The sequence below is a fragment of the Phacochoerus africanus genome, chromosome X (genome assembly GCF_016906955.1).
Source record: "Phacochoerus africanus isolate WHEZ1 chromosome X, ROS_Pafr_v1, whole genome shotgun sequence".
NCBI classification, from domain to species: Eukaryota; Metazoa; Chordata; class Mammalia; order Artiodactyla; family Suidae; genus Phacochoerus; species Phacochoerus africanus.
Window position 1 is genome coordinate 55,654,020 of NC_062560.1, and position 24,333 is coordinate 55,678,352.

Below are 24,333 nucleotides of genomic sequence, written 5' to 3' on the forward strand. Positions count from 1 at the left end.
GTCTGTCTTTCTTTCTTTTTCTCTTTTCTTTCTTTCTTTCTTTCTCTTTCTTTCTTTCTTTCTCTCTTTCTTTCTCTTTCTTTCTCTTTCTTTCTCTCTTTCTTTCTCTCTTTCTCTCTTTATCTCTTTCTCTCTCTCTCTCTCTCTCTCTCTCTCTCTTTCTTTCTTTCAGTGCACCCATGGTATATGGCAGCTTTCAGCCCAGGAATTGAACCCTCACCACAGCAGTGACTACACCAGGTCCTTAACCCTCTGAGCCACCAGAGAACTCCCCTTTTTCTTAACATGGTGCATCACATTGTTTGATTGGTGCATATTGATTCCTTGCATCCTTGTAACAAATCACACTTGGTCAAGGGATTTGACCCTTTTTATATATTTTTGAATTCAGTTTGTTAATATTTTATCGAGGATTTTTGCCTCTGTATTCCTTAGAATTAGTGTCCCGCAATTTTCTTTTTTTGCATTGTCTTTGTCCACTTTTGGTATTAGGTTAATGACGGTCTCATGGAATGAATTTGGGAGTCATTCTTCCTCTTCAATTTTTTTTGGAATAGTTTGAGAAGGATATATATTAGCTCTTCACTATAGGTTTGTTAGAACTCTCCTGTGAAACTGTCTGATCCTGGAGTTTTCTTTGCTGGGGATTTTTTAAATTACATATTCAATTTATTTACTATTTATCCATCTGTTTATCATTTTTTTGATTCAGTCTATGAAGATTGTATGTTTCTAGAAAATTTTCCATTTCTTCTTGTTTCTCCTGTTTTTTGACATATAAGTATTCACAGTACTCTTTATGATTTTGTTTTTCTATCTCTGTGGCATTAGTTATAATTTCTCCTCTTTCATTTCTTATTTTGTTCACTTGAGTCCTCTCTCTTTGTACCTGGTGAGCCTGACTGAAAATTTATCAATTTAATTTCTTTTTCAAAAAAAAAAGCAGCTCTTGCTTTTCTTGATCTTTTGTTTTCTTGGCTTGTATCTTATTTATATCCTCTCTTGTCTTTATTATTTCCTTTATTCTGCTGACTTTGGGCTTTCTTTATTGCTTTTTTTTATAATTCCTTTATATGTTAGATTAGGTTTTTTATTCAAGATTTTTATTGTTTTTTGAGATAGGCCTGTATCACTATAAACTGAACTAGATCTGCTATCACTAGATTTGCTATCACTAGAACGGCATTTGCTGCATCCTGTAGATTTTGGAAAGTCATGTCTGTTTTCCCTTTTGTCAAGGTATTTTCTGCATTCATCTTTGATTTCTTCATTGACCCATTCATTTTTTAGTACCATGCTGTTTAGTATTCACGTGTTTGTGCTTTACCCATTTTTCTTGTTGTAATTGATTTCTACTTTCATACCTTTGTGATTAGAGAAAATACTTTGTAATATTTACAACCTCTTAAATTTGTTATATTTCTTTTGTGGCCAGTGTGAGATCTATCTAGGAGAATGTACCGAGTGCACTTGAAAAAAAAATGTGCATTCTGATATTTGGGGGTGGAGTGTCATGTAGATATCTATTGTTTTGAGTGTTGTTTATGGCCACTGTTTCCTTATTGGTTTTCTGTCTGGATAATATAAGAGAGGGACTTAATATTATTATACTATTGTCCACTTCTCACTAAGTTTGCTAATCTTTGCTTTATATATTTAGGTGTTCCTGTATTATGTGTATATATATTAATTAGTTTAATATCCTCTTCTCGTATTGATTCCTTTATCATTATATAATGACATTTTTGTCTTTTATTGTATATTTTGTTTTAAACTCTCTTTTATCTACCTACACTTTCTTGTCATCTCTATTCCCATGAAATATTTTTTTCCATCCCCTCAATTTGAGCTTTTGTGTTTAGCTCTGGTATGGGTCTCTTGTAAGCAGCATTTAGGTAGCAGCATATAGGTCTTGTTATTTTTTCCTTCTAATTAGGCATTCTATTTCTTTTTTTTTTTTTGTCTTTTTGCCATTTCTTGGGCCACTGCCACAGCATATGGAGGTTCCTAGGCTAGGGGTCGAATGGGAGCTGTAGCCGCCAGCCTACGCCAGAGCCACAGCAATCCAGGATCCAAGCCGCGTCTGCAACCTACACCACAGCTCAGAGCAACGCCAGATCCTTAACCCACTGAGCAAGGCCAGGGACTGAACCCACAACCTCATGGTTCCTAGTTGGATTTGTTAACCACTGAGCCACGATGGGAACTCCCAGGTATTCTATTTCTTTTGATTAGAGCATTACACACATTGACATTTAAAATAATTTTTGATAGGTATGTACTTATTGCCATTTGTTACTTATTTTCTAGTTTCTGTAGTTCTTTTCCATTTTTTTCTTCTCTTTTAGTTTCCTCTCTTGTGGATTTGATGATTTTCTTTAGTGGTGTATTTGTATTCTTTTTATCTTTAGTTTTCTGTGTCTTTTGTAGATTTTAGATCTGTAGTTACCATGGAGATTGAATGTGTTGAGATATATATATATCTAGTTGTTTTAGACTGGTACTTCTTCAAGTTCAAACATATTCTAAAAGTCCTACCTTTTCTTAAATCCCATCCATACATTTTGTGTTTTTGATGTCATATTTCAAGTATACATGTTTTTTCCTTTAATATTATGGTAGTTATATTTGATTTTACAGGTTTCTTTTTGTCTTTTAATCTTTATACTACATTATTTAAATTGCTGACCCCAGGACATTGTTATGTATTTGCTGTTAATAGTCAGACTGTTTTTCTTTTCTATAAATTATTTACTTCTTTTATAGAATTTTCTGTAACACTTAGGGAAGACTCAACATTCCTTTTAGGGTAGGTTTAGTATTGATAAATTCTTTTTTTAATTTAATTTAATTTGACCATAGTTGACTTCCAATGTTGTATTAGTTTCAAGTGTACAGCAAAGTAAATCAACCATACCTACCATAGTTGACTTCCAATGTTGTATTAGTTTCAAGTGTACAGCAAAGTAAATCAACCATACCTATAAATATATCTATTCTTTTTTCCCATATATGTTACTACAAAATATGGAGTATATTTCCCCCTGCTATACAGTAGGTTCTCCTTAATTATCTATTTTATACAGTAGTGTGTTATTCCCACCCTCCTAATTCTTCCCTCCTCCCAATGGTTTCACCTATATTAACCTTAAGATTTGTTGTGGAATATAATAAAAATTATAGAAAATAGTTTATTCATAAAACAGAAATCTTTTAGTTTTTGATTGTCTGAGAATTTCCTTACTTCTCCTTCTATTCTAAATGATAAACTTGTTGTGTAGGGTATCCTAGGTTGTAGGTTCTTCCCTTTCATCCCTTTAAATATATTATGCCACTCATTTATAGCCTGCAGTTTCTGCAGAAAAGTCAGCTTATATTCTTATACTGGTTGCCTTGTACATGATTCTTTGAATTTTTCTTACTGCTTTTAAAATTATTTCTTTATGTTTAACTTTTGCCATTTTAATCATGATATGCCTTGCTGTGGGTCTGTTTGGTAAATATTCTTTTGGATTCTCTGTACTTCTTATCCCTTGGTATTTGTTTCCTTCATCAGATTTGGGAATTTTTAGGTATAGTTTCTTCAAATACATTTTCAAAAACCTCTTATTAATCTCTTTCTGGGATGCATATAATGTGAATGTTGGTATACTTGATGTCCCAGAAATCCCTTAAAATATTCTCATTTTTTAAATTTGTTTTTCTTTTTTCTGTTGTGACTGTGTGATTTCCATTATTCTTTCAGATACTTATGTGTTCTTTTGCATCACCCTAGTTCACTGTACATTCATTCTAGGGTGTTTTTTACTTCAGTTATCTTATCCTTATTACTGACCAACCCATTTTTGTATTTTCTAATTCCTTGTCATAATTATCACTTTTTTTTGTCTTTTTTTGCCATTTCTTGGGCCACTCCTGCTGCATATGGAGGTTCCCAGTCTAGGGGTCAAATTGGAGCCATAGCCACCAGCCTACGCCAGAGCCACAGCAACGCAGGATCTGAGTAGTGTCTGCAGCCTACACCACAGCTCACAGCAACGCTGGGTCCTTGACCCACTGAGCTAGGCCAGGGATTGAACCCGCAACCTCATGGTTCCTTCCTAGTAAGATTCGTTAACCACTGAGCCACGATGGGAACTCCTATCACTGTTTTTTTTATTCTTTCACTTAATTCAGTTAATATTCTATTACTAATGCTTTGATTTTATCTGATAGTTCATTTCTGTTTCATTTGGGTATTTAAGGGGTTTTATTTTGCTCCTTCAGTTGAAATAAATTCTGTTTTCATTTTGCTTAATTTCCTATGTCTCTATGAAATTAGAGGAAACAAGCATTCATTAAAGTACTGAAGTGGTGTCTTTATGTGGAAGAATTCCTATATAGTCAGAATGTACCCAATGACTTTGGTTGGAAAACTGGATTTGATGTGAACACAGCATCTTTCCTCAAAGTGTACTAGCAGCCATCACCTTGGTAAAATGTTGTGCTGTAGATTGAGGTGTTCTGCCTGTGGCCAGGTGTGAGCTGCAGCTTCCCCATCTGCTCAGTGGCCATCAGCATTCTATCAGGTGTGAGGTAGGGTACAAAGTTGCTGAAACAGAAGCCACAAGTGTTGGGTCTGAGTCGGCTCCATTTTTTTTTTAAACAAGATAGATTTACTAAGGCATCAGAGGGGGATGGGCTGAGCTCAAGATGGCACCAGCTCTGATCATGAGGAGGTACTAGGCTTATAAAGGATCTGTGGCAGGAATCTGTGGCTGGATAGAGTTCATGGTGGGAACTTGTGGCAGGAATGATGAAGAAGAAGGGAAAGGTCAAGGGAGCAGTAGGGGGGTCAAGTCCCATGACAGAGGACAGTTAATCCTTGTAGGAGGTTAATCTATGCAGGCAGTTGTTTTCCACAGGCCATTGTTTCTTGCTACCCAACTTGAGCATCCATACTCTAGGAGAGGGTGTCCACAGCAATTCTTCAAGGTGAACAGCCACATTTGGGGGTTGGGGGTCTGTCTCCATCCTCCTGGGAACCTATCATTCCAGCCTTTTGTAATATGAAATAGGGGTGTTGGTCCACTCTTCTGTAGCTACTTCCTGCTGGCTAAGGGGAACAAGTACTAGGTGGCTTGACATGGTAGGTTCTGGAAAATTAGAAGGCCATTGTTGGATGCGGAGTTGGTAATGGAAAGGCAAAGTTCCCAGTTTGGTGTTCCTGGTTGGGCTTGAGACGATTGGTGGGGAAGTGCCTAGATCAGGGGCCCAAACCTGGGTGGGATCTGGAGGTTAGCCCAGGAAGAGCTGCCCCTGCCTGCAGCTCTCCTGGTTGCAAATCCAGGAGTTTTAGTCACTGCTTACCTGCTTCCTTTTCCCTCACCATTCCCTTCCAGGTTTGGCACCAAATGTTAGGTTTGCCAAGGGAGGAATGCACAAGGCCACCTTTTGTGTGTGTGTGTGCTTTTTCCCTTCCCAGTAACAGCACACTTGCCCCAATGGGGAACAGTGCTCTGGCAAGAACAGTTGTTTTGGGCATTTTATATGAGTCTGGGTGTGGGCCCTAGCTTTCAGTCACAAAGAGATATTGGGACTGCTTCTGTACTCCCTATGGTAATGCCAGTAACAGATGCCCCACCTTGCTCAGATACCACTATCTTGGGTCTCATCCTCCTTTTTTCCTCACAGCTGAGTTCTCCCCTCACCCTCTGTCACCCCTACCTTGGTGTGAACACAGGGAAGGTGGGGACTGTGTGGACTCTGCATGGGTTGGGGCACTGACTATGTCAGTGTTGTTACAGAATTCAGGACTTCTTCTGATATGGTGCCTTTAAACGTGCAAAGTATGTTTGCCCTTGCCGTATTCAGACTACTCCTCATGTCTGAGATAATTTTGTGTCTCAAAACTTAGCTTTCTCCTTGGCTGTGGCAGCCCTTATGCCAGTATGGAGTTACTTTGTGAAGCAAGTGGTACTGGAATGGTCACTTGGCTCAGTCTGGGACTCATACCAGGTGGTTTCAGGAAACCATCCAGCCACCTGTGCAGTTTCAGTCTTCACTCTCTGCCTTGTTTTAGGAGTAATTCAGCATGCACGTGCTTCTCAATAGTAGAGTCTAGGCTTCCCACAGCCTTCATACTTGTCCACCTCACCTTCCATCCAGCCAAAGGGATTTGTCTTCCCAGTGCTGAACCTGAGGACAAGGACACCCAATATGTGGTTTGAACTGTTCACTCCTCAAGGAGAATATCCACCTGTGTGCTCTCCCATATTCTCTGAGTCCCTTCCCTGGGGCACAGGTCTCAACTTTATTTTTTCTCTTCCATTCCTGCCTGATTCCTTGTGAATGTTTCTTACAGCCTTTTTGCCAGTCTCCAGTTAGTTTTCAGTGAGCAATTATTCCACATGTAGATGTATTATTGATATGTTCATGGGGAGAAGTGAGTTCTGGATCCTCCTACTCCAACATCTATCAAGATCACTCCTCCCTTTTGCTTTTCTGTTTTTGTAAATTGGGAGATCAGGTTATTCATTTTAAATCTTGTTTACTAATGTATGTGTTCAATGCTGTAAATTTCCACTTAATTACTATGTTTACATATCCTACAAATTCTAATAAGTTACAGTTTCATTTTCTTTTAGGTCAAATATTTAAAATATTTTTTAGAAAAATTTATTATATTGATTTACAACGTTTTGTCAATTTCTGCTGTATAGCATATAGTGAAGTGACCCAGTCATTCATATATATACATATTGAATTATCCTCCATCATGTTCTTGAGACTTCATTACTAGTGTATTATTTAGAATTTTGTTGTTTATTCTGCAAGTACTTTTGGATTGTTCACTTATCTTTCTGTCATTACTTTCTAGTTAATTCATTTGTGATCTGAAAGTGATATACAATTTGTTTGGTGACCATTCTGTGTAAGCTTGTTTCTTGAAATATTCTATAGATGAACATTAGATCTAGCTGAATGGTAGTACTGTTCAGATCAACTAGATCCTTACTGATTTTCTGTCTACTTATAGAGAGGTGATTATTTTTCCAGTAATAATAGATTAAATTATATCTTATTGCCTCAATATTTAGATGAGTTATTGTTAGATAAATACATATTCAAGATTGCTGTTTTCCTAAATAATTGACCTCTTAAATAATACATGATGTTCTTCTTTATCCTGATAATTCTTACTCTGTAATATCCTCCATCTGAAGTTATTATAGCTAGTCCAGTTTTCTTTGTATAAATCTTAGAATTGTATAACTTTCTCCACTCCTTTTTTAACTGAAATATAAGTGGCATAACATTTTATAAGCTTAATATGTATGTATTGATTCAATACACTTATATATTGCAATATGATTACCACCATAGTGTTAACTAACACTTCTGTGGTATAACATAATTATCATTGTTTTTGTGATGAGAACATTTAAGATTTCATCTCACAAACCTTGAAGAATGTAATGCAGTATCATTAACTATAATCACAATTGTATATGTTAGCTCTCCAGAACTTATTCATATTCTAACTGCAGTTTTGTACTCTTTGAACAACATCTCTCCAGTTCTCCAACCCCATCTGGTAATGACCACTCTTCCCACTATTTCTCTAAGTTTTTATTTTTAGGGAGTTGGAGATTGCACCCATGGCATATGGAAGATCCCAGCCCAGGGACTGAATCTGAGCCACAGCTGCAAACTACGCTGCAGCTGCAGCAATGCCTGATCCTTTAACACACTGAACAGGCCCAAGGATCAAACCTGTGGCTCTGCAGCAACCCAAGGTGCTGCAGTTGGATTCTTAACCCAATGAATCACAGCAGTGACTAAGTTTGGCTTTTAAAATTTTCACACAGAAGTGTTATCATATAGTATTTTTCTTTATCTGTCTGACATTTATTATAGTGCCCTTAAGGTCCATCTGTATTGTTAGAATAATATTTCCTTTTTTATCATGGCTGAATAATATTCCATTGTATACATCATGTATTCTTTATCCATTTATCTACTTACGTTGCTTCCATATCTTGGCTATTGTGAATATTGTCACAATTAATATGAGAGTACAGCTATATCCCCAAGAGAGTGATTTCATTTCTTTTGCACATATACTCAGAAGATGGTAATTCTATTTTTCTTTTTCTTTTTTTTTGTCTTTTTGATATTTCTTGGGCCGCTCCCGCGGCATATGGAGGTTCCCAGGCTAGGGGTCCAATCAGAGCTGTAGCCACCGGCCTACGCCAGAGCCACAGCAACGCAGGATCCGAGCCGCGTCTGCAACCTACACCACAGCTCAGGGCAACGCCGGATGGTTAACCCACTGAGCAAGGGCAGGGACCGAACCCGCAACCTCATGGTTCCTAGTCGGATTCGTTAACCACTGCGCCACAACGGGAACTCCTATTTTTCATTTTTTGAGAAAACTTTATACTGTTGTCCACAGTGGACATCATTGGAATTTATTAGAAATTACTTTGAGATTATAGATTGTTTTGAGTGGTATGGACATTTTGACAATTTTAATTCTTTGAAGCCACAGACATGGGATATTCTTCTATTTATTTGTTTCTTTTTCAAGTCCCTTTATCAATTTTGTACAGCTTTCAACATTTAGATCTTTCAACTCCTTGATTAAATTTAATCCTAAGTATTTTTTGATGCTTTTATAAATGAGATTGTTTCTTACTTTCATATTTAGATAGTTTATTCTTAGGTTGTAGAAACACAACTGATTTTTGTATGTTAATTCTATATCCTGCAACTTTACTAAACTCATTAAGTTCTAATAGTTTTTTATGGAATCTTTATGATTTTCTATGTATAAAAACATGTCATCTGCAAAGAGAGACAATTTTACTTCACCCTTTTCAATTAGAATGCCTTTTATTTCTAATTGCTCTAAAATTGTTCTTACTATGTCAGATACAAGTGGTGAGAGTGGACATTCTTGTCTGTTTCTGATCCTGGCCAAAAAACTTTGAGTGTAATGTTACCTGTGGTCTTGTCACATATGGCCTTTATTATGTTGGGTTACGTTCTATGTATACATAAATCGTTAAGGATTTTTATCATGAAAATATGTTATTTTTTTCAAATTCTTTCTCTGCATCTATTGAGATGGATATATGATTCTTATCTTTTGTTTTGTTAGTGATAGGTCACATTTATTAATTGATGTATGATGAACTATCATTTCATCCCAGGATTAAATGCCACTTGATCATGGTGTGTGATACTTTCCACGGGCTGTTGAATTATGTTTGCTAATATTTGGTTGAGGTATTTTATTTTAATGTTTATCAGGGATATTGGCTTGTAATTTTCTTTTCTTATACCGTCTTTGTTTAGTTGTGTCATCAGAGTAGTGCTGACCCTAAGAAATGAGTTTAGAAGTTCTATGTGTGCTCATATTTTTTGAAAGAGTTTTAGAAGGATGGGTATTAATTTTTCAAATGTTTGATAGAATTAACCAGTGAAAATATCTGTTCCTGGGCTTTTCATTCTGGAGAGATTTATTTTTTTATTACTGATCTATTTACTCATTATTGTTCTGTTTGGAATTTCTATTTATTCATGATTCAGTCTTGGAAAAGTATATCTTTCTAGGAATTTATCCCTTTATACTAGGTTATTCAATTCATTGGCAGGTAAATGCTCATAGTAGGTCTTTTATGTTCCTTTGTATTCCTGTAATATCACTTGTAATGTCTCCTCTTTCATTTCTGATTTCATTTATTTTAGTATTCTTTCTTTTTTCTTACTCTAGCTAAAGTTTTGTCAGTTTTATAATTTAAAAAACTTTTTATTTCATTATTTTTTCAATTTTTTCTAGTATCTATTTCACCGTATCACTCTGAATGCATCCAATATTATATGACAGTATGTCTTTTAATTGGTGTATGTAGACAATTTAAAGTGATTATTCATACTAGATTAATATCTTCCTATTACTGTTTTCTATTTCTTGCCCTTGTTCATTGTTTATTCTCAGTCTTACACACTTTTTTCTACTTTTTCTGGTTTTAATTTAGCTTTTGTAAAGAGAAGAATGTTGTTTTATTAAAGAGAAGAGCATTATCTCTTAGCATGCATGTCAATAATTCTTGAGGTGTTTATTTTCTTTTCATTTTTGTTTTATGTTTAAGGAGTTTCTCTAGAGTTCATAATATAAATTTAAAATTAACTCTTTCAAATGAACTATGTGAAATAACACTATACTCGTATATATAGTTCAAATACTTTATAACGGAATAATCCCAATTCCTCCATGCTGCTCCTTATAAAATTGCTGTCATCCATTTCACTTATCTAGAGCAATAATCAACAAGTATAATTTTACCAATTAATTTTAAGTAGTTATCAGACTAATTAAAATTTTCATATTGCTATTTCCTATCAGTCTTCAGGAATGATGCATGTTGCTCATAAACTTCTAAGGGGTCATCTCTGAACTTTGTCATTGTGAATCAGTTTTACTTCATCAAATTTACTTATACATTTGATTTTCATTATTCTAGGTATCTCGGGATACTGGTGTATGTTTAGGTTTGTGGTTTTGCAAGTTTCTGTCTGCTAATTTTTATTTAATGTAAAAGAAGTAGACATTAAGAAAGATAAGGCATTCTGAAAATTAGAAAAGATTGAAGACATTAAGTAAAATTTTGGCAATTTTAATGCTTCTGTGATAATAAACATCATTTAAGTCAATTGTTTGTAGAACTAAAATTCTGTTCATTTATTTATAAACTTGTTGAAACACAAATAATAAACTAATTAGAACAGTACAGGAATTCTCCATCACTTAACCATATCATTTTTTTTCATATTTTATTTTCATTTACCTGAGTGAAGCTAATATGTTTTCTTGTTTTCAGACAGAGGAGGAGACAAGGAAGTAAATCAATGATCAGATTCAGTTATTTTTGATTAACTGACAAGAATGACTCTGCCTTTATGGAAATTACAAATGGTAAATATGGCATGAGATATATATTGCATTTTGTGTGTGTGTGCGTGCGTGCACGTGCACGTGTGTGTGTATTGGTGTTTGCATGCATGTATATGTATTTTTATCTTGAGTAACTGGAAATAAGAGTCCCTTTACCATTGGAATTCCCTCTTACACGTGATTTAGATGTTTGTAATTTTTGCTGTTCTTGTATAGTAATTGGTCTCAGCCTACTGTTATGTTATAGGCCATGGGCTTTTTTCAGCCTTACAAACTAACATCCAAAAAATCATCAGGAATTCCCATCATGGCACTGCAGAAACAAATCCAACTAGGAACCATGAGGTTGCAGGTTCAATTCCTGGCCTTGCTCAGTGGGTTAAGGATCCAACATTGCTGTGAGCTGTGGTGTAGGTCGCGGATGTGGCTCGGATCTGGTGTTGCTGTGGCTCTGGCATAGGCCAGTGGCAAAAGCTCCAATTAGACCCCTAGCCTGGAAACCTCCATATGCCATGGGTGAGGCCTTAAAAAGACAAAAGACAGAACAAATTGTCAAATTTTAAAAACTGATTACCAGCTCACCTTCATCAGGATGTTCACAGATAATAAAAATCAATACAACTCTTAAGTATTTTGATTAAATAACAAAAACTAAAGGGCCACTATTTGCAAAAATGTTGAATTAGATGTTTTTTGACATTGATAAATATTAGGCCAGGGAAGTTTTAATTTTAAAAAATTGAACAGTGTACATTACTCCATAAACATAATAGTTGATCACATTTTAGGTTATATGTGAATTGCTCAGTGAAAAGAAAGAGTGATTGAATGAACCCACCTTTTGAATATATGTCTTCTACAAATTAACCTACTTAATGGAGCTTGAATGTGCAATGGTTTAGTTATGCTCAAATGCCAATTATTTTTATTTAATATAATTTTTTTCATTATATCTGGTTTACAGCATTCTGTCAATTTTCTACTGTATAGCATGGTGACCCAGTTACACATACATGTATACATTCTTTTTTCTCACATTATCATGCTCCATCATAAGTGATGAGACATATTTCTCAGTGCTATGCAGCAGCATCTCATTGCTTTTATGTTCCAAATGCAATAGTCTCCATCTATTGACCCCAAGTTCCCAATCTATCCTGCTCCCTCCCCCTCCTCCTTGGCAACCATGAGTCTATTCTCCAAGTTGATGATATTCTTTTCTGTGGAAAGGTTCATTTGTGCTGTATATTAGATTCCAGCTATAAGTGATATCATATGGTATTTGTCCTTCTTTTTGTGAATTATTTCACTCAGCATGAGAGTCCTGAGTTCCATTCATGTTGCTGCAAATGGCATTATTTGGTTCTTTTTTATGGCAGAGTAGTATTCCATTGTGTATATATACCACATCCTCCTAATCCAATCATCTGTTGTTGGACATTTAGGTTGTTTCCATGTCTTGGCTATTGTGAATAGTGCTGCAATGAACATGAGGGTGCATGTGTCTTTTGCAAGGAAAGTTTTGTCTGGATATATGCACAAGAGTGGGAAAGTTTTGTCTGGATATATGCACAAGAGTGGGATAGTTGGGTTATGTGGTAGTTCTATGTATATTTTTGTAAGGTACCTCCATACTATTCTCCATAGTGGTTGTACCAACTTACATTCCCATCAACACTGCAGGAGGGTTTTCTTTTCTACACACCCACTTCAGCATTTATTTATGGGCTTATTAATGATGGCCATTCTGACTGGTGTGAGGTGGTACCTCATGGTAGTTTTGATGTGCATGTCTCTAGTAATCAGTGATGTTGAGCATTTTTTCAAGTGTTTGTTGGAAATCTGTATATCTACCTTGGAGAAATGTCTATTCAGGTTGTTTGCCCATTTTTCCATTGAGTTGTTGGCTTTTTTGCTGTTGAGTTGTATAAGTTGCTTGTATATTCTAGAGATTAAGCCCTTGTCAGTGGCATCATTTGAAACAATTTTCTCCCATTCTGTAAGTTGTCTTTTTTGTTTTCTTGTTGGTTTCCTTTGCTGTGCAAAAGCTTTTCAGTTTGATGAGGTCCCATGGGTTTATTTTTGCTCTAATTTCTATTGCTTTGGGAGACTGACCTGAGAACATATTCATGCTGTGGATGTCAGAGAGTGTTTTGCCTATGTTTTCTTCTGAGAGTTTGATGGTGTCTTGTCTTACATTTATGTCTTTCAGCCATTTTGAGTTTATTTTTGTGCATGGTGTAAGGGTGTGTTCTAGTTTCATTGCTTTGCATGCAGCTGTCCAGGTTTCCCAGCAAGGCTTGCTGAAAAGACTTTTTCCCAATTTATATTCTTGCCTCCTTTGCCAAGGACTAATTGACCATAGGGGTCTGGGTTTATGTCTGTGTGCTCTATTCTGTTCCCTTGGTCTGTCTGTCTGTTTTGATACCAGTACCACACTGTTTTGATGACTGTGGCTTTGTAGTATTTCTTGAAGTCTGGGAGAGTTATGTCTCCTGCTTGGTTTTTGTTTCTCAGGATTGCTTTGGCGATTCTGGGTCTTTTGTGGTTCCATATAAATGTTTGGATTGTTTGTTCTAGTTCCGTGAAAAATGTCCTGGGTAATTGGATAGGGATTGCATTGACTCTGTAGATTGCTTTGGGTAGTATGGCCATTTTTACAATATTAATTGTTCCAACACAGGAGCATGGAATATCTTTCCATCTTTGCATCATGTTTCATCTTCTCAATTAATGTTTTACAGTTCTCAGCATATAGGTCTTTCATCTTCTTGGTCAGGTGTATTCCCAGGAATTTGATTTATTGAGGGGGTGCAATTTTAAAAGGTATTGTATTTTTGTATTCTTTTTCCTATATTTCATTGTTAGTATACAGAAATGTGACTGATTTCTGAAAGTTAATCTTATATCCTGCTACTTTCCTGAATTTTTTTAACAGTTCAAGAAGTTTTTGGGTTGAGTCCTTGGGGTTTTCTATTTGTACTTTCATGTCATCTGCAAACACGGACAATTTTACCTTTTCTCTTCCAATTTTGATGCCTTTTATTTCTTTTGCTTTTCTGATTGCTGTGGCTAGGACTTCCAGTTCTATGTTGAATAACAGTGGTGAGAGTGGGCATCCTTGTCTTGTTCCAGATTTTAGTGGGAAGACTTTAAGCTTTTCTCCATTGAGCATTACATTTTCCGTGGGCTTGTTATAAGTGGCTTTAATTATGTTAAAGTATGTTCCCTCTATACCCACTTTGGTAAGAGTTTGTATCATGAATGGATGTTGGACTTTTTCAAATGCTTTCTCTGCATCTGTTGAGAGGATCATGTGGTTTTTCACTTTTCTTTTGTTAATGTGGTGTATGACATTGATTGATTTGAGTATGTCGAACCATCCTTGTGAACCTAGGATGAATCCCACCTGGTCGTGGTGTACAATCTGTTTGATATGCTGTTGGATTCGGTTAGCTAAAATTTTGTTGAGAATTTTTGCATCTATTCATCAAAAATATTGGCCTATAGTTTTCTTTTTTGCTGGTATCTTGTCTGGTTTTGGAATTAGGGTGATGGTGGCATCAAAGAATGTCTTTGGGAGTGTTCCTTCTTCTTCTTCAACCTTTTGAAAGAGTTTAAGGAGGATGGGTATAAGTTCCTCTTTGTATTTTTGGTAGAATTCGCCTGTGGGGTCATCTGGTCCTGGACTTTGTAGGGAGTGTTTTTATGACATATTGAACTTCATTTCTAGTGACCAGTGTGTTCAGTTGATCTATTTCTTCTTGATTCAGTTTTGGCAATCTGTATGTCTAGGTTCTCAAATTTGTTTGTATTTAATTATTCACACTATTCTCTCATGGCTTTTTGTATTTATGCAGTATCCGTTGTGACTTCTCCTTTTTCATTTCTTATTTTATTTATCAAATACCAATTCTAACATACAGTATCCATCTATCTAAGTAGCACCCCCATCATTTAAAAATCATATGTGTTTTTGTGGGTAAAAAGCACATAATATAAAAATTACCATATTACCCACTTTTAAGTGTATAGTTCAGTAGTGTGATGTCAAGGAATGCATCCCCAACAATACTATTATTCCATGTCCAGCATGGAAACATCTGCAACTGAAAAAAAAAAAAAAAGAGAGGAGACTTGAGTTCTGTGCTCAGAAGCCCAAGCACGAAATGGGCTTTTAGGCCCTTCTTTTATTGAGAATCTTACAAGTGCCTACGTGTTCCCGTAGCCCTGCACCCAGTTAAAGGTTAAACAGATACGATCAAATGGAAATAGCTATGGATTATAAACTACAGGGTTTGTAACAGTCACCATACCCTCATATGCAAGATGTTCTGGTCAAAGGTCTTTTTTCTAAACCACCAGAATGGGGTCAATTTCCTGTTTGTTCCCCTAGTACAATCAATCTCTGCAAGAGGCTTGATGGCATTTGGCCAAGCCCCAAGTCTATTCTTAATCTGTAGGTGGCATTCTGCCTGAGAGGCCTAGGTGGCATTCTGCCAGAGTTCACATGATTCTAAACCTATGCTATTTTCTTACATCCTCTCCGGCAGTGTGAAAGCATATTACCTTTTGCAACAGATCTCCTGAATTTTCTCATCTTGCAAGACCCATACTCTATACCCATTAAATATTAACTGCCTATTTTCCCCTTCCCGTAGTGCTAGGAAACCGGCTTTTTACTTTCTTTCCATATAAATTTGATTACTACTGTCTGTTTTTTTTAATGTTCAGGAACTCTAATGTTTGGTGCATATATTTATAATTATATCTTCCTGGTGAATTGACTCATTATTATATAATGTCTATCTTTTGTTGCAGTAGTTTTTTCCTTAAAAGTATTTTATCTGATATTAGTGTATACACCTCTGCTCTCTTTTAGTTACCATTTATGTGGCATATCTATTTCCATCATTTCACTTTCAGTGTATATGTCTCCTTAAGATCTAAAGGGAGTCTCTTTTATTTTTTTCTGTGTAAAATTTTATTGTAAACATTAGCTGTTTCATCCTTTAGAGAAAGAAGAAAGTAAGCATCAATACAAATCTTACGGAGGAAAAGATAGTTAATCTTTATAAGCATGCATAAACATTACATAGAAAACTTTTAACTTACTAAACATATTTAAATTGAGGAAGTTACTAGGTAGATGCATTTTCCTCTGTAGACTTAGCTTTATCTTCAGTTACCATTTCCAATAGCTTATTCCATATTGTAAAATATGCTCTTAAGTGCACAGGTAAAGAGAGACCCTGGAATCTTTGTACAAGACTCGACTGGGTCTGAAGATAATGAACTGCTGATACTTCATACTGGAAACAAATACTTTTTCTTGGAATAAGAAGGCCCTCGCTCTAAAGTGAGTCTCTTTTAGATACCGCATAATTGAATTCTGTTTTTATCCATTCAGTTGATCTATGTATTTTGATCAGGGAGTTTAATTCATTTAGATTTAATTACTAATAGGAAATTACTTACTATTGTCATGTATATTTTTTGTCTTTTTTACTCATTTCCTCTCATTTTTTCTGTGTATATTTTAAAGATAATTTCATTGTGGTCACCATGTAATTATGTAAAACAACTTAAAGTTATAACCGTCTGTTTGAACCATATCAATTTAACTTCGATTGCCTACAAAACTGCTCCTTTACAGCTCTGCTCCCTACTTTGTTATTTATGACAAAAAATACATTTTCATATAGTCATATAGTGTGAATGTGTACCCATTAGCATAGACTTATGCTTATTCTTATACTTTTGTCTTTTAAATTCTGTAAAAGAATTAAAGAGAAATTACACACCAAAATTACAATAACATAGGTATCAATATTTATTCATGTATTTACTTTTACTGGAGAACTTTATATTTTCACATAACTTCATATAGCTGTTTACCGTCCTTTCCTTTCAACTTTAGAAAAGCCCTTTAGCTTTTCTTTCTTTTTTTTTTTTTTACTGTAGGACTAATGTTTACTTATCTTGGAAAGTCATAATTTCCCCTTCATTTTTGAAGGACAGTTTTATTGGATATGGTATTTTTCATTGATAAGCTTTTATTGAGTTTAGAATATACCATTTCACTGCTTTCTGGCTTGCAAGATTTCTCCTGAAAATCCTCTGGTAATCTTAGAGACACCCCCTTTTCTGTGGCAAATTGCTTTTCCCTTGTTGCTTTCAAGATTATGTTTGTCTTTGACTTTTGAGAGTTTGATTTTGTGTCTTGGCATGAGTCTCTGAGTTTATCCCGGTTGGAATTTTGTGAATTTATTGAATTTTTACATGCCTTTCTTTCCTCAGATTTGATCATTATTGTTTCTAATAAGCTCTATGCTCCTTTCTCTATCTCTTATCATTCTGGGACTCCCATATTGTATGTATTAACCTACTTGATGGTAGCACATATGTTCCTTAGGCTTTCTTTATTCACATTTCTTTATTCTTTATTTTTTTCATTTTGCTCCTCTGACTTGATAATTTTAAATAAATAACTCTTATTTAAGTTTGCTAATTCTTTCTTCTGACTAATCAAGGCTTCTGTTGAACTCTAAATAAATTTTCAATTCAGCTTTTGTATTTTTTAGCTCCAGAATTCTGTTTGGTTCTACTTTATAGTTTCTATCTTTGTTGATAGCCTCATTTTGATCATTTACCATTTTCCTGATTTCATTTAGTTGTCTATCAGTATTATCATTTAGCTCATTTTTAAGATGGTTATTTTAAATTTTTGTCATGTAAATTAGAGATCTACTGTTCTTTAGGATCTGTTTCTGGAGAATTATTGTGTTCCTTTGAATTGGGCCATTTCTTCATTTCTTTGCCTTGTGATCTTTTGTTTTTGGCATTTCATAAAAACCTCCACCTCTTCCATCCTTACAGTTGGTTTTGTGCAGGTAAAGAATTTCTGAAGTCAGCCCAGCTAGAGGTTCTGAAATATCTCCAATCTTTTCTAGGGATATGTCCCATTTGTATTTGTGCATGTATTTTTGTTCCAGGATATACAGCTGCCTTTATCTTTCTTAATTTCCCTGAGAGGCTAACTGATTCTCCTTCTCAGGAGGTTTTGGTTTCAGTTTGTATTGTATGTCTTTGTCTGTTATCTCTTGCTTGCCTGGTACCTATCTCCTGAACTGTAGATTCCTTGCTATTATAATAAGTCCAACACCATGTTTATGTTTCTTTCAATCAGTCCTTAATCTGGTATTCAAATATCCTTCTGTTACTCATTGGTTCCTGATTCAGACAAAAGAGAAACCAGACCCTTGGGAAGCTCTAAGATGAGCCAGAAATTTGAATGCAAGTTCTGTTCTTTACGTCTCAAGAGTGGTCTATGAATTAGGAAGCTTACTCCCAATTATGCAGTGCTGACCTAGGTGGTGGTTGGGGGGGGGGGCAAAGGCTAAAAAAAATGCCATACATTTACCTTTTTGGTGCAGTTTTTCTTGGTTTTGCCTTTGCTTGTTTGCTTCAGATTCTTAACTGGTTTCTACAGTTATAAAAGAAGTTTGGTTCTTATATTTTTGTTAATGTCTCTGTGGGGGAACAAGGGCTTGGATCTTATTTTCTTATTCCACCATCTTGCTGACATGACCTAATTCACATCATTTTGAAATCATTTATGTGCTAATTTTTGTTTGCCCATGGATGAAGGAGCAAAATGGATTAGAGAAAGACTGACTGCTCTTACAAATTCCGTACTAACTTTTGTTTCATCTGGTCTTTCATGACCATCACAAGGGGATCTCACAATAAATATAATATCTGCAGAGGCTTTAGATTTTACTTAGGATCTCTGTCACTTTCTATTTTCATTTCACCAAGAAACATTTACTATCCACAGTACTGGCATTTACTGACCAGATACATTTACTAACCAGGTAGAAGGCATTGTTTTAGGTACTGTGAGTACAAAGATATGAGTCTAATTTTTCTGTCTGAATTTACTTAGTCTACCAACAGAATAGTTACTTTGCTTTATTCATAAAGATTTTCTTTTGAAGTAACTTTAGACTCATAGGAACTTGAAAACACAGTACAGAGGGATTATATACGCCCTTCACTTATTTTGTTTTATCAGATACATTTTATCTAACTATAGTATAATATCAATACCAGAAAATTGATATTAATATAAAGTATGTTTATTCATCTCTATTATTTTATCTCGTGTAGATTCATGTAACCACCACCACAGTCAAGGAACAAAAACATTAGACCACCAGAATCTCCTCTTGCTATCTCTTTATAGTGAAACTTACCCTCCTTGCTCCCATTTTCCTATTATACCTAACCAATGTTTTGTTTCTATAATTTTTTCATTACTACCATATTTTGTATATCATGCAATATGTGATCTTTTGAGACTGACTTTGTTTTAGCCAACATAATGCCTTTAAGAGCCATCCAGGTTTTTCTGTGTTCAGTAATTTATCTCTTCTTGTTACTGTGTGGCATTCTATAATACAGAGGTATAATGGTATTTTTAACTGTTTATCTAATGTAGGATATTTTGGTTGTTTTTATTTTGGGGCTATTATGAATGAAACTGTGTGAAAAATTGTGTTCACCTGTCTGTATAGACCTAATTTTGCCAATATTTTCTGTTTGTAGCTTGTCCTTTTTTTTTCCTTGCAGAGCAAAAAATTTTACATTTAAATCTATGATTTATTTTTCTTTTTTTATTTTTCTACCTCTTGAGTTATTAACTATTTTGAGTTCATTTTTGTATAAAGTGTGAGGTTTATATGGAAGTACATCTAATTTTTTGGTTGCTAAATAACCAATTGCTCCAGAATCATTTGTTGAAAAAACTGTCTTTAATTTGGCCATTTATGGGTTCTCTGTTAAGATCCCTTGATCTGTGTCTATACCTCTGCAACTACCACTTACTCTTGATTACTGAGGCTACATAATTCACCTTAAAAATAGGTAGTATGAGTTCTCCCACTCTATTCTTATTTTTCAAAATTATTTTAGATCTCCTAGCACCATTCTTTTCTCATACTCATTTTAGAATAATCTTGTCTATCTTTATGAAGACTCTTGCTAGGATTTTTTAATTAACATCTTAAAGTTTAATTTTTTATTTCATTTTTAAAAATTTTATTGGAATATGGTTGGTTTACAATGTGTTAGTTTCAGGTGTACAGCAAAATGAATCAGATATATTACATATATATGCATATATACATATATATATATATTCAGATTCTTTTCCCACAGAGGTTATAAAACAGTGCTGAGTAGATATCCCTGCATTTTACAGTAAGTCCTTGATACTAATCTCTTTTATATATACTAGTATGCCTATGTTAATCTCAAATTCCCAATTCCTTCCTCCCTGCAACATTCCAACTTTGGTAACCATAAGTTTGGTTTCACAATCTTTGAGTCAGTTTCTGTTTTGTGAATAAGTGCTTTTGTATCATTTTTTATTTGTTTTTTTTTGTTTGCTTCCACATTGGTAATTTTATTTTTTTTATTTTTATTTTTTTTTATTTTCCCACTGTACAACAAGGGGATCAAGTTATCCTTACATGTATACATTACAATTACACTTTTTCCCCACCCTTTGTTCTGTTGCAATATGAGTATCTAGACAAGGTTCTCAATGCTATTCAGCAGGATCTCCTTGTAATCTAATCTAAGTTGTGTCTGATAAGCCCAAGCTCCCGATCCCTCCCACTCCCTCCCCCTCCCATCAGGCAGCCACAAGTCTCTTCTCCAAGTCCGTGATTTTCTTTTCTAAGGAGATGTTCATTTGTGCTGGATATTAGATTCCAGCTATAAGTGATATCATATGGTATTTGTCTTTGTCTTTCTCAATTATGTCACTCAGGATGAGAGTCTCCAGCTCCACCGTGTTGGTGCAAATGTCATCATGTTGTTCTTTTCTATGGCTGAGTAGTATTCCATTGTGTATATAGACCACCTCTTCTGAATCCACTCATCTGTCGATGGACATTTGGGTTGTTTCCATCTCCTGGCTATTGTGAATAGTGCTGCAATGAACATGCGGTGCACGTGTCTCTATTAAGTAGAGTTTTGTCCGGATAGATGCCCAAGAGTGGGATTGTGGGGTCATATGGAAGTTCTATGTATAGATTTCTAAGGTATCTCCAGACTGTTCTCCATAGTGGCTGTACCAGTTTACTTTCCCACCAACAGTGCAGGAGTATTCCCTTTTCTCCACACCCCGTCCAGCACTTGTTATTTGTGGATTTATTAATGATGGCCATTCTGACTGGTGTGAGGTGGTATCTCATGGGAGTTTTGATTTGCAGTTCTCTTATAACCAGCGATGTTGAGCATTTTTTCATGTGTTTGTTGGCCATCTGTATATCTTCTTTGGAGAAATGTCTATTCAGGTCTTTTGCCCATTTTTCCATGAATTGATTGGCTTTTTTGCTGTTGGGTTGTATAAGTTGTTTCTATATTCTAGAGATTAAGCCCTTGTCGGTTGCATCATTTGAAACTGTTTTCTCCCATTCTGTAAGTTGACTTTTTGTTTTCTTTTGGGTTTCCTTTGCTGTGCAAAAGCTTTTCAGTTTGATGAGGTCCCATGGGTTTATTTTTGCTCTAATTTCTATTGCTTTGGGAGACTGACCTGAGAACATATTCATGCTGTGGATGTCAGAGAGTGTTTTGCCTATGTTTTCTTCTAGGAGTTTGATGGTGTCCCGTCATATATTTAAGTCTTTCAGCCATTTGGAGTTTATTTTTGTGCATGGTGTAAGGGTGTGTTCTAGTTTCATTGCTTTGCATGCAGCTGTCCAGGTTTCCCAGCAATGCTTGCTGAATAGACTTTCTTTTTCCCATTTGATGTTCTTGCTTCCCTTGCAAAGATGAGTTGACCATAGGTGTCAGGGTTTATTTCTGGGTTCTCTATTCTGTTCCATTGGTCTGTCTGTCTGTTTTGATACCAGTACCACACTGTCTTGATGACTGTGGCTTTGTAGTATTTCTTGAAGTCTGGGAGAGTTATGTCTCCTGCTTGGTTTTTGTTTCTCAGGATTGCTTTGGCGATTCTGGGTCTTTTGTGGTTCCATATAAATGTTTGGATTGTTTGTTCTAGTTCTGTGAAAAATGTCCTGGGTAATTGGATAGGGATTGCATTGACTCTGTAGATTGCTTTGGGTAGTATGGCCATTTTACAATATTGATTTTCCCAATCCAGGAAACATGGAATATCTTTTCATTTCTTACATCTTCTTTGATTTCGTTGATTAAAGTTTTATAGTTCTCGGCATATAGGTCCTTTACCTCCTTGGTCAGGTGTATTCCGAGGTATTTGATTTTGTGAGGTGCAATTTTAAAAGGTATTATATTTCTGTATTCCTTTTCTAATATTTCATTGCTGGTATACAGAATGCAACTGACCAGTTCTGAATGTTCATCTTATATCCTGCCTACTTTGCTGAATTTATTCATCAGTTCAAGGAGTTTTGGGGTTGAGTCCTTCGGGTTTTCTATGTCTAGTATCATGTCATCTGCATACAGTGACAGGTGTATCTCTTCTCTTCCTATATGGATGCCTTTTATTTCTCTGTTTGTCTAATTGCTGTGGCTAGGACTTCCAAAACGATGTTGAAGAGCAGTGGTGAGAGTGGGCCATCCCTGTCTTGTTGCAGATTGGAGTGAGAAGGCTTTCAGTTTTTCCCCAATTGAGGATTATATTTGCTGTGGGTTTCTCATAAATGGCTTGATTATATTCAGGAATGTTCCCTCTATACCCACTTTGGCGAGGGTCTTGATCACGAATGGATGTTGGACTTTGTCAAATGCTTTTTTCTGCTCGATTGAGCTGCTCCTTCGGTATTTCTCCTCTCCACATTTCTACATTCATTCCATGATTTTTGACTTTGTTTTTTGTTAATGAATGTGTGTATGATGCTGATTGATTTTGCATATGTTGAACCACCTCGTGAACCTGGGATGAACCACACTGGTCATGGTGTTATAATTTTTTTTGGTATGTTGTTTGGATTCGGTTGGCTAAGATTTTGTTGAGAATTTTTGCATGTATATTCATCAATGATATTGGCTATAGTTTTCTTTTTTGGTGGTATCTCTGTCTGTTTTTGGAATGAGGTGATGGTGGCATCATAGAAGTTCTTTGGGTATTCCTTCTTCTTCCACCTTTTGAAAGAGTTTCAGGAGGATGGCACCAATTTCCTCTTTTTTTTGATAGAATTCACCTGTGAAGCCATCTGGCCTGGACTTTTATTTGTAGGGAGTGTGATTTTAATGACCTCTTCAATTTCATTTCTAGTGATTGGTCTGTTCATTGTGTTGGTCTGTTTCTTCTTGATTCAGTTTTTGGCAGGCTGTAAGAGTTAGAAAATTGTCCATTTCTTCCAGATGTCAACTTGTTTGCCATAGATTTGTTCATAGTATTCTCTTATGTTTTTTTTGTATTTCTGCGTGTATGCGTTTGATTTCTCTTTTTCCTTTTCTTTCTAATTTTTGGTTATTGGGTTCTTTCTTTCTCCCTCTTTTAGTGAGTCTGGCCAGGGGTTTTGTCAATTTTTGTTTACCTTTTCAAAGAACCAGCTCTTGGTTTCATTAATTTTTCTATTGTTTTTTTGAGTCTCTATTTTATTGATTTCTTTCTTGATCTTTATAATTTCCTTCCTTCTGCGACTTTAGGACGCTTTTGTTCGTCTTTTTTGCTAATTGATTTAGTGGAGGGTTACAGGTTGTGCCATTGGGATCTTTCTCTTCCTTTTTTGAGAAGGCCGCCCCTTGGATTGCCATGAATTTCCCTGCTGAGCACTGCTTTCGCAGCATCCCATAGGTTTTTGCGCGGTGTGTCTTCTCCACATTGTTTTATTCATTTGTTTCAAGGTAGTTTTTAATTTCCTTCTTGATTTCCTCATTGACCCATGGTTTTTTTAGTCATGTGTTGTTTAGTCTCCATGTAGTAGGTTTTTTCTCTTTCCTTTTCCCATGGTTGGTTTCTAATTTCATGGCCTTGTGGTCAGAGAAAGATACTGTGAGAGATAATTTCTATGCCCTAAATTTTATTGAGATTAGCTTTGTGTCCCAATATGTGGTCGATTCTTGAGAATGTTCCCCATGAGCATTTGAGAAGAATGTGTACTCTGCTTTGTTTTGTGGATGTAGTGTCCTGAAGAAGATATCAATGAAGTCTAACATTTCTATTTGTTTTCCTTTAGTCCTCTGTTGCTTTATTATTGGTTTTCTGTCTAGAGGATCTGTCCATTGATGTGAGGGGGGTATTAAGGTCTCCTACTCTGATTGTATTCTCATCATATCTCCCTTTATGTCTATTTAATATTTGTTGTATGTTCTGGGGTGCTCCGTATTTGGGGGCATATATGGTTGACGATAGTAACATCCTCTCCTTGGATGGATCCCTTAATCATCAT

General features: G+C 35.5%; 1 long non-coding RNA gene across 1 annotated transcript in view; it reads left to right on the forward strand.

Annotated features, from left to right (window-relative positions):
• The first annotated feature begins 10,873 nt into the window (after positions 1-10,873).
• LOC125118514 (uncharacterized) overlaps positions 10,874-24,333 on the forward strand; it is a 156,774-nt gene continuing 143,314 nt past the window's right edge. The window contains exon 1 of the long non-coding RNA XR_007132837.1: positions 10,874-10,963. This is a non-coding gene — a long non-coding RNA (uncharacterized LOC125118514). The remainder of the gene's footprint in view (positions 10,964-24,333) is intronic.